Raw genomic sequence first — 10874 nt, forward strand, 5'->3', positions numbered from 1 at the left:
TGCTGGGCTGGGCTCGGTGCCCGGGCTCCATTTCCCACGGATCAGAGCTGCTCTCCTGGCAGTTGGAATTAGTCGAGTGATTGGGGTAGCTGCCGGAGGCCTGGTTGTGCTGGGCTCAGAGGTGCACACACAGATCCTTCTGACCGTGGCGGGTTTGCAGCCCATGCAGACACACAAAGGGTAGGAGGAAGGAAGCATTGTTAACGTTGCCGTTTTATGGGAAACTGAGGCACAGAGAGCTTAAGCAACTCGGTTAATGTCATGCATGTGGAGTCTGTGGTGCGGGTAGGAGCAGGGCCCCAAAATCTCCTGGCTCCTAGCCCAGGTCCTTAACCACAAAATCATTTTCCCTCTCACGTCGGCATGAGGCGACAAATCCGGCCCTTCACCGTAGGTGAAAGAAAGTGCAGAATCCAATGTAATAAAAATCTTACATGAACCAAACTGCTCTGTAGAATCTCTATGGTGAGTAATTCCAGGTTCAGCGAATAAGAATATAGCAGTAGCGGTGTATTACCAACCACCTGACCAGAACAGAGAGTCAGGGAAATCAGAGAGTATTAAAATAAAAATTCAATAATAGTGGGGGATTTCAACTACCCCGTATTGACTGAGTACACGTCACCTCCGGTCGGAATGCAGAGGTAACGTTTCTTTGACACCTTGAATGGCTGCTTCTTGGAGCAGCTGGTTCTGGAACCCACAAGGGGACGAGCGGTTCTAACCCATCTCCCCACCCACAAGGGGAGAGGCGAGTCTTGATTTAGTGAAGCGTCTGGTCCAAGAGGGGACGCTAGCTGGACCGCTTGGAACAGCCGGGCAGGAGGGAAAACACCTCCGCAGCCCAGCAGGGTGGCTTTTAATTTCACAAAGGGGAGCTACACACCAGCGAAGAGGCTAGTTAAACAGAACTGAAAAGGCGCGGTGCCAAAAGTGACATCCCTGCGAGCTGTGTGGAAACGTTCCAACGACGCCATAATAGAGGCCCAACGTAAACGGTACCTCGCGTTAAAACCCCACAGTCAGACAGACAACCCAAAAAGGGTCACCCTGGCTAAACTATAAGGCTACGTCTACACTGGCCCCTCTTCTGTAAGGGGCATGTAAATTTCAAGAGTCGTCGTAGGGAAATCCGCGGGGGATTTAAATATCCCCCGCGGCATTTAAATAAAAATGGCCGCCGCTTTTTTCCGGCTTTTAAAAAAGCCGGAAAAGAGCGTCTAGACTGGCCCCGATCCTCCGGAAAAAGCGCCCTTTTCCGGAGGGTCTTATTCTTACTTCAAAGAAGCGCTTTTTCCGGAGGATCGGGGCCAGTCTAGACGCTCTTTTCCGGCTTTTTTAAAAGCCGGAAAAAAGCGGCGGCCATTTTTATTTAAATGCCGCGGGGGATATTTAAATCCCCCGCGGATTTCCCTACGACGACTCTTGAAATTTACATGCCCCTTACGGAAGAGGGGCCAGTGTAGACGTAGCCTTTAGTGAAAGAAGCCGCGAGAGACAAAAAAGCATCCTTTAAAAAGTGGAAGTTAAATCCCAGGGAGGAAAATAGAAAGGAGCATAAAATCGGGCAAATGATGTGTAAGAATATAACTAGGAAGGCCAAATTCAAAATTCAAAAAATACTGAAGAACAGCCAGCCAAAACTCAAGAAGCAATAAAAATTTTTTAAAACCACACCAGAAGCAGGAAGCTGCTGACCAATCCCTGTGGCCCCTGGATGATCGAGATGCTAGAGGAGCCCTCAAGGACGATAAAGTCATTGCGAAGAAGCTAAACGAATTCTTTGCACCTGTCTTCACGGCTGAGGATGTGAGGGGGATTCCCAGACGGGACCGTTCTTTGTAGGCGACAGATCGGAGGAATCGTCCCAGATTGAGCTGTGAGCAGGGGAGGTTTAGAAACAAACTGGTGAACTGACGAGTCCCCGGCACCCGACGGCATCACCCACGAGTTCTGAGAGAACTCAGATGGGAAATTGTGGAACTATGAACTGTGGTTTGTAGCTGATCCTTTACATCAGCTGCTGCTCCATGTGTGACGGCGCGTTGGGATTCCCTCGTTCCTGCACCCCCGTAGCAGCACGAACAGACTCCGCCAGTGGTAGAATAGAGAGGGGTTTATTGTTCCTTCAGGATACAGCACAGCACATATGTGATGTGGTTACAGGGCCCAGGGCCAGGATGCCTCAGACCCCAGGGTTAGGGGTCCATCACCCCTAGGCCCCCAGCTTAGACTCTTCTCTCCATGCTTCCCCGACAGCCACTGCCTCCCTTCCAGCCCTGCCCCCCAGCCAGGGGTTGGTCTCCGCCTTCCTCCCTTTGTATCTCTCCCTGGGAGGCGACTGGTCGGACAGGTTGGGAGCCCCTTGCCTAGCGACTCATCCGCTGTCCTGGTGGGCCGTGCTACAGACAGCCGCCAGTGGAGTCACCCACAGCCCACTGCCCAAGCCTAGCAACCAGCAAGGCCCCCCCACACCACACTGGGTTACAGAGCAGACAGCCCCCTCCACTACACCACCCCATGTGACTGGAAGAGAGCTGACGCGACGCCAGTTTTTAAAAAAGGGCTCCAGAGGTGATCCTGGCAATTACAGGCCGGTAAGTCTAACCCCAGCGCCAGCCAGAGCGAGGCTCCTGCGTTCAGTCACAGCACCCAGTCCTAACCCAGTGTCAGCCGACGGTCAGGGCAGTGAGTCCCTTATGACCGGCTGAAGTTCTTTTAAATTGTGCTTGGTTCTGTTACAGCAACTGAAGGAGTCAGGTTAAAGCTTAAACAGTTACTATTTATTGTTACAGGGTAAACTTAGTTGTTAAATGCTACTGCTGTGTTACAGATAACACAGCCACTACAAAGGACAGGACAGAAATTACACTGATAAGTCACTTATAGGTACCATGAAATCCTTTTGGTTCTCTGAGCTCTTATTAAATGCATGCAAAATAGACACCTAGCAGGTATATATTCTCACCCCTGCGTTCCAGACTTGGCGTGGCCAGCGTCTTTCTCTCAATCCCTCGGGAAGAAGTAGGGCGAGGTTGGGCGTCCCACAGACCTCGGGAGACAATCAATACCTGCCAGCAGGTATAGATGATTGGAGCTCAAATGGGGTGGGCTGCTGAACCTCTTTTATACCCCTTGGGTCATGTAGGCTTCTTCCTGGTCTCAAGTGGCCAATTAGGAAAAATGGCTTTGAATGCCAAGTTTCCCACGAAGGGTGCAAAGCATAATTCACACCTGGGAAAATGCAGACAATGGGCACCTCTGGTATGTGATGGGCGAAGATTCCTCTCTGGGACAGTGCAGGCGTGTCAGTTACTGGTACTAGCCATCAGGGCGGCGGGAGGCCCCGGGTCGTCAGCTAGCCCATTTACTGTCTGGTTTCTGTTTATGGTAGAGTCAGGGACAGGCAGCAAACCTGTGTTCCCAGGGCATCAAAGGCTGACCGCCTTTCTCTTGCTCTCTGGGGGGGGAAAAACAAGATGGGGCTCGTGGAAAAACAAGATGGGGTTTTTGTGTCTGGCTACACCCAGCTCCCAGGCTCCTCCGAGGCCAGCTCCGGGGCCGGGGGCTTTCTGCTGGGACGGCCTTTGGGGCAGTGCGTCCTAGGTCCTGGCCGCCGTGGGCCAAGGAGGGAGACATGGGTAATGGGAGTGAAGAGTCTAGTGCAGAGCAAGGCTCCAGTCCTGGCCGGTGCTCAGTGCTTCTTCCTCCGTCCTGGCACCCTTCGCTCCGCTCAGGGGGGTCCCTGAGGTGAGGTCTCCTGGCACCTCCAGGATGGGGCCCTGCCGTGGGCGCAGACAGGAGTTATCGAGGAGATAATCCCTGGAGAGTGTCCGTCTGCGGAATTAGCGTTTGTGCCGGGCTGGCACTGGGCCAGCTGCATCTCCCTCTCTCCTGGGAGGTAATCCCGGGGGAGCGGTGCCGCTGCAAACCGCAGCAGCTGGGGGTGGGGGGGAGGGGGAAATCCAGCGTGGGAGCATCACGTGACCTGCCCGGCTGAGGAGGGAGGGCTGGCTCTCCCGCCGCCCGTCGCAGTGGGAGCGAGTGGAGGGGGGGCCCGGCTAGCCAGGGGATCTCTGGAGAGGGCTTCTGAGCGGCACGCGCCAAAGGGCTGGATCCTGCCCAGCAGAAAGGGGCATTTGCAGGCTGGGTAAGGAGCTGGGGGGTGACATGCAGGGCACGGAGTCATTTAGCGCCAGGCCCACGGAGGGTCGGAGCAAGAGCTTGCCGTGGGGCAGGCGGCTGGTCCCAGGTGGTGCCTTTTGTCTCCCGACGTAGTCAGCCCTGCAACGCCCCTGCTCAGCAGAACTGGCGAGAGGTTTGCGCCTAATTCTCCCGGGACCCTCGCGCCCCGTTGTGAAGGGGCCCCGCCGCCCCGCACGTCCCCTGGAACCCAGAGAAGACATGGAGCCTTCGCCTCCGTAGCCGCTCCTGGAGGAGGCCACATGTCTCCATTACGGCTAAGGCGGTGGCTCTGGGCCGCCCGTGCCAGGGCTTCTGCCGGATGGGCTACTCCTCACTGGGGCATCTGCATGCTACAGAGCCAGCGACTTGCGCCTCCTTACTGACCCCCTCACCCCGGCACATGGATGGCAAAACTAGAGGGACTGTTGCTCAGGAGGTGTTGCCTTTCTGCTCAAAGGCACAGACTGCTACTGCTTGAGCTAAAGGAGCAGCTCCATTCCCTGGCAGCAGTAGCAAGCTTTTATCCTCTAGAATAGCACACTGGGACTGGAAGGGAGCTCCAGAGGCCATCGGGTCCAGTTCCCTGCCCTCATGGCAGGACCAAGCACCATCTAGACCATCCCTGACAGATGTCTGTCCAGCCGGGAGAAGGGCAGGACACACGTGCACTAGGAGACCCACCACTGCTCCGCAGACTAAAACAACGAGGGGCGTGTGTTTCAGCCTGCGCTGCTCTTGCCAATCCTCCAGGTGCCTAAACTTCCCCAAACTTCCCCTGCCCCCCGGTGTTTTGTACACAGGCTGAGACGTTATCGGACGGTGACGTGACCAACCGGCTCGTTGCTGCACCCATTGCTCTGTAGCTGCCACGGGTCTCGGAGCGCGGCTGTCGAGTGCGCCGGTGCTAGACAGGTTCTGCTTTGCTGGGGGTGACCATGCCGTGAGTGGGCAGATACCGGTTTTGTATGGGAGGTAATGAGCTGTGAGGGGAGCCGTCTTTGAACTTGGGAGGCACCAGCGGGAGGCTTGGCCAGCCCATGGCGTACGGACCACTCCAGTGGCTGAGCAGCGCGTGGCCGACCATGGGCCTTGGGAGGGGCCAGTCCATGTCGGAGGAGCCTTCCTGGGGCGCTCAGAGCAGCGGGGGAGCAATGGCCTGGAAACCTGAATTTTGTCCTCACTCCTGCCTCTCGCCTCTGAGGAGCTTTGCTACAAACTGGAGCCCCAAGTGAAGCGCTGAATGACCCATCCAAGCCATGCACGTGCCCTGGAGACTGGACGTAATCCAGCAGTTTATTCCATCGCAGCTACGGGCCTGGACCGGCACTTTGCAGCCGCTGTGTATCTTGTTCCTTCCGCAGTATTAGCGCTCACCTTTGTAATTCAAACTTCTGATGCCAAAGGACTGACACAGCATGGTCTTGGGGGAAGATTTTATGTTATATTTTGACCTGGGTGGGTGGCTGGGCCTTTTGGATTGGAAGAACCTGTTGGGAGGTGGGGGATGGGTTATAACCTCTCCCCTATGTAAGGAGGGGCTGGGGGGGGGCACAGGGAGCACTGGGGTGTGTGAGGGGAGGTGGGGGATGGGTTATAACCTCTCCCCTATGTAAGGAGGGGCTGGGGGGGCACAGGGAGCACTGGGGTGTGTGAGGGGAGGTGGGGGATGGGTTATAACCTCTCTCCTGTGTGAGGGGGGGCTGGGGGGCACAGGGAGCACTGGGGTGTGTGAGGGGAGGTGGGGGATGGGTTATAACCTCTCTCCTGTGTGAGGGGGGGCTGGGGGGCACAGGGAGCACTGGGGTGTGTGAGGGGAGGTGGGGGATGGGTTATAACCTCTCCCCTGTGTTGGGGGGGGGGCTGGGGGGCACAGGGAGCACTGGGGTGTGTGAGGGGAGGTGGGGGATGGGTTGTAACCTCTCCCCTGTGTGAGGGTGCTGGGGGGCACAGGGAACACTGGGGTGTGTGAGGGGAGGTGGGGGATGGGTTATAACCTCTCCCCTGTGTAAGGGGGGTTTGGGGGGGCACAGGGAGCACTGGGGTGTCTGAGGGGAGGTGGGGGATGGGTTATAACCTCTCCCCTGTGTGAGGTGGGGCTGGGGGACACTGGGGTGTCTGAGGGGAGGTGGGGGATGGGTTATAATCTTTCCCCTGTGTAAGGTGGGAATGGGGGGCACAGGGAGCACTGGGGTGTGTGAGGGGAGGTGGGGGATGGGTTATAACCTCTCCCCTGTGTGAGGGGGGTTGGGGGGGCACAGGGAGCACTGGGGTGTGTGAGGGGAGGTGGGGGATGGGTTATAACCTCTCCCCTGTGTAAGGGGGGGCTGGGGGGCACAGGGAGCACTGGGGTGTGTGAGGGGAGGTGGGGGATGGGTTATAACCTCTCCCCTGTGTGAGGGGGGGCTGGGGGGCACAGGGAGCACTGGGGTGTGTGAGGGGAGGTGGGGGATGGGTTATAACCTCTCCCCTGTGTGAGGGGGGGCTGGGGGGCACAGGGAGCACTGGGGTGTGTGAGGGGAGGTGGAGGATGGGTTATAACCTCTCCCCTGTGTGAGGGGGGGCTGGGGGGCACAGGGAGCACTGGGGTGTGTGAGGGGATTTGCTTGTGAGGCTTCTTGCTGGCCAGAATGGCAGCTGCTGTGCTTGGTGTGGCTAGTTTGGTGCCTTGCAGAGGAGGACCCCAGTTTTGGGCTGAGGTTCAAAAAGGATCCCATAAAACTAGGTGATTGGGCAACAAAATGGCAAATGAAATTTCATGTTGATAAATGCAAAGTGATGCACATTGGAAAACCTAATCCCAACGACACGTACAAAATGTCGGGGACTAAACTACCTACAACCACTCAAGAAAGCGATTGTTTTAAATTAGACTCTAATGTGGTACAAAGTCAAATGCCCGACAAAAGTCTAGAACACTAGGACTGGGAGGGACCTCGAGAGTCATCGAGTCCAGTCCTCTGTCTCCTTGGCTGGGCCAAGCACTGTCCAGCCCATCCCTGACAGGCGTCTGTCCAACCTGCTCTTAACTATCTCCAGGGATGGGGATTCCACAACCCCCCTGGGCAATTTATTCCAGTGTTTGACCACCCTGACAGTTAGGAACTTTTTCCTAATGTCCAACCTAAACCTCCCTTGCTGCAGTTTAAGCCCATTGCTTCTTGTTCTATCCTCAGAGGGCGGGGAGAACAATTTTTCTCCCTCCCCTGTGACACCCTTTTAGATACTTGAAAACTGCTCTCATGTCCCCCCTCAGTCTTCTCCTTGCCAAACTAAACAAGCCCAATTCTTTCAGTCTTCCTTTATAGCTTTCATCTTTTTGGTTGCTCTTCTCTGGACCCTCTCCAATTTCTCCACATCCCTCTTGAAATGCGGTGCCCAGAACTGGACACAAGACTCCAACGGAGGCCTAACCAGCGCAGAGCAGAGTGGAAGAATGACTCCTCGTGGCTTGCTTACCATACTCCTGTGAACGCCTCCCAGAATCAGGTTTGCTTTTGTTGCCACCGTGTCACACTAGTTTCATTTTTGTAGTTACCTTATTCCACCACACTGGGTGTCTCGGGAGAGAAGGAAACGTGGCCAGCGTGGTTGGCATGACCTGTTTCCTCTAAAACGGCACTAATTATAGCGCTGTTCTGTCAGCAGTGTTCCCATCGTTTTGCCCACAGCCGACGTCAGGCTGCCTGGCCTTTGGGTACCCAGAGCATTCTGCTGTGACTGCCCGGCCACTGCGGCTGCGTGAGCGTGTGTCTCTGGTCTGGGAGAGGAGCTGGGGTGGGGACTGCAGTGCTGTGGGGGGCGGGGGGAGAGAAGGACGTCGAGGGGCGGGTTGGGTAGCAAGGAATGCTCACTGGACAACAGGATTAAGCTGCATTGTCAGATCGGGATTCATCCTCCCAGAACGCCACCTGCCTCCATTATATCCGGCTCAACTGCTCATTAAAACCCCATTCATTTAAATGGTCAGCTCAGGCTAACGAGTGAAGGGGGATGGAGCTTGCTGGGGATTGGCCACCTCAGCACCGAGGACGTGAAGCCCAGACCGGACACGACGCACGTCACGCAGCCCGGGGGATTTTCTGCTGGACGTAAGAGCAAAAAGTTCGCGCGTTGCCTGTCGTCCCCGGGCCGATTTCTGCATCGCTCGAGTGCATCTCTACTCAGAATTATTCGCCAGCTGTTGCATGTGTGACGGCACACTGGGGTTTTTCCATCTCCTGCATCCCCAAAGTGGCACGAACAGACTCCACCAGCCAGTAGAATAGAGGGAGTTTATTGGTTCTCCAGGATACCGCACAGCACAGATGTCATCTGGTTACAGGGCAGGCCTAGGATGCCTCAGCCCCCCCTTGAGATGGGGGATACTGGGCCCCTAAATTCCAGCCCTCTTCCCTAGGCTGTCTCCTCCATGATCCCAGACAGAAACTAACTCTTTTCCAGCCCTGCCCCCCAGCCAGGGGCGGCATTCCACCTTCCTTTGCTTCTCTCCTTGGGGGGTAGCTGGTCAGACAGGTTTGGAGCCCCCTTTGCATAATGACTCACCCCCTGCCCTGCTGGGTCGTGCTACAGACAGCAGAGGTCGCCCGTAGCCCCAGCAAGGTACCCCCACTGCGTCACAGCATGCAAACGGGTGTGCCAGCTTCTGCTGCACCCTGTGACGTAGTGGGGGTACCTGGCTGGTTTCTATGCTGCTGGCTCTGGGGGAACCCCCACTGGCTGCCGTGGGTACCACGACCCAGCAAAACAGGATGAGTCACTATGCAAACCAGTGGCCAGACACCCCCCATGGAGAGGAACAAAGGAAGGTGGAATGCTGCCTTGGCTGGGGGGCAGGGCTGGAAGTTAGGGAGTTGGTTGCTGGCTGTCGGAGGGCATGGAGGAGAGCCTAGGAGAAGGGGCTGGAGTTTAGGGGCCCAGTCTCCCCCATCTCAAGGGGGCCTGAGGCATCCTAGCCCAGTTCCTGTGACCAGATTACATCTGTGCTGCGCTGTGCTGGAGGAGCAATAAACCACCCTCAATTCCACTGGCTGGTGCAGTCTGTTTGTGCCATTTCGGGGTGCAGGAGACGGGGAACCCCCAACGCGCCGTCACACTGGTGTCAGAAGTGGGATGCACTGCACCCCGTGGATGAAGCTCCCAGCGGCAAGCGACAAGGCGCAGTAGAAGCAAGAGCCCTGGAGCCAGGCGTGCTGGAGACAGAGCGAAGCGGTTCCTGGGAATCGTGGGGCGCTGCAGCACTAGACTGGTGAGTCTGCACCAAGGGGACCAGCGGGCAGATGGCCTACGCCCGACTCTTGAAGGCAGAGCTGGTGGGGCTGTGCAGAGAGAGGGGCTTGCCGGTGCGGAAAGCAACCAAGGCCCAGCTGATTACCCAGCTGGAAGAGAATGACCAGCCACGGGGCCAGGATCTTGTCCCCAGGGGAAGCAGCCAGACCCCCCCTGAGAGTGTGTCAGGCTCAGAGAGGGGGAGGAGCGCTGGAACCCACCGGAGAGATGAGACAGCGTCTCCCGGGAGGCCTGCAAGCTGTAGTCCATCTAGGGCAGGGGCCAGCCCAGCGGAGCTGCGGCGGCTGGAGATCCAGCTGCGGATGAAGGAATTGGAAGTAGAGGATCGAGAGAAGGAGTGCCAAGATCGAGAGAGGCAGCGACAGCATGAGCTGGCCATGGCAGAGCGGAGAACCGGCGGGGCACCGGCTGCGCCAAGAGTGGATGGGCCCCAGAGTCCCGGGGATGCCAGGCGCTTGGAGAGGCTCACGGTGGCCCAATTGAAGGACGTGGGCGACATAGACGGGTTCCTCAGCTCCTTTGAGAGGGCCTGTGGGCTGCAACAGGTCCCCCCAGCTGACTGGCTGCAGGAGCTCATCCCCGCACTGAACCAGGAGGCGGCCGGAGTGCTCAGTCAGCTGGAGGACCTACAGCCAGGGGATTACAACCGAGTCAAGGAGGCCCTGCTGCACAAGTTCGGGCTGACCCCCGAGATGTACAGGAAGAAGTTCCGGGGGGTACAGAAAGGGCCACGGGAGACCTATGTGGACCTGGCCTCCCACCTGGCGCAATACTGCCGCAAGTGGGTCTCGGGAGTCGGAGCCCAGACCGCAGAGGAGCTGCTCAAGCTGGTCATGATGGAGCAGTTCTATGAAGCGTGCCCACCCAAACTGAGGCTGTGGCTCAAGGACCGGAGACCAGAGAACCCCCAGGAGGCCGGGAGACTGGCGGACGAGTTCACGGAGAGCCGGTCCGGGTGTGAACGGGAGTCCCGGAGAGAAAGGGAACCGCGCAGAGACCGGATCTCGGCTGAGCGACGGAGGGAGTCAACTACGGGGCGAGACCAAGGAACAGGTCGTCTGCGCCCCAGAGAACCAGCCAGGGCCTGGACAGAGACAGCCCAAAGCCTAACTTGCCATCGCTGTGGGCAAAAAGGCCACAAGAGGGCTCAGTGCACCAGGTCCCAGGACCGGGGACTTTCCAGGGTTAACTGGCTGGGGCGGGAGGAAGGGCAGGCTGCCCCAGAGGCAGGGGCTGGCAGGCAAACCTCAGCTCAGAGAGAGGGGAAGGATGCTCAGTGCACCTCCCCTGGGAGGTCTGATTCTCAGGAGGCGGATTTCTCCGTGTACCGGGTGGGGGCAGGACGGCCCCTGCGGAGCGAGTGCCTCATGCCCCTGGAGGTGGATGGTAGGAAGGTGACGGGC

Source organism: Pelodiscus sinensis, chromosome 4 (genome assembly GCF_052426305.1).
Source record: "Pelodiscus sinensis isolate ZL-2025 chromosome 4, ASM5242630v1, whole genome shotgun sequence".
NCBI lineage: Eukaryota > Metazoa > Chordata > Testudines > Trionychidae > Pelodiscus > Pelodiscus sinensis.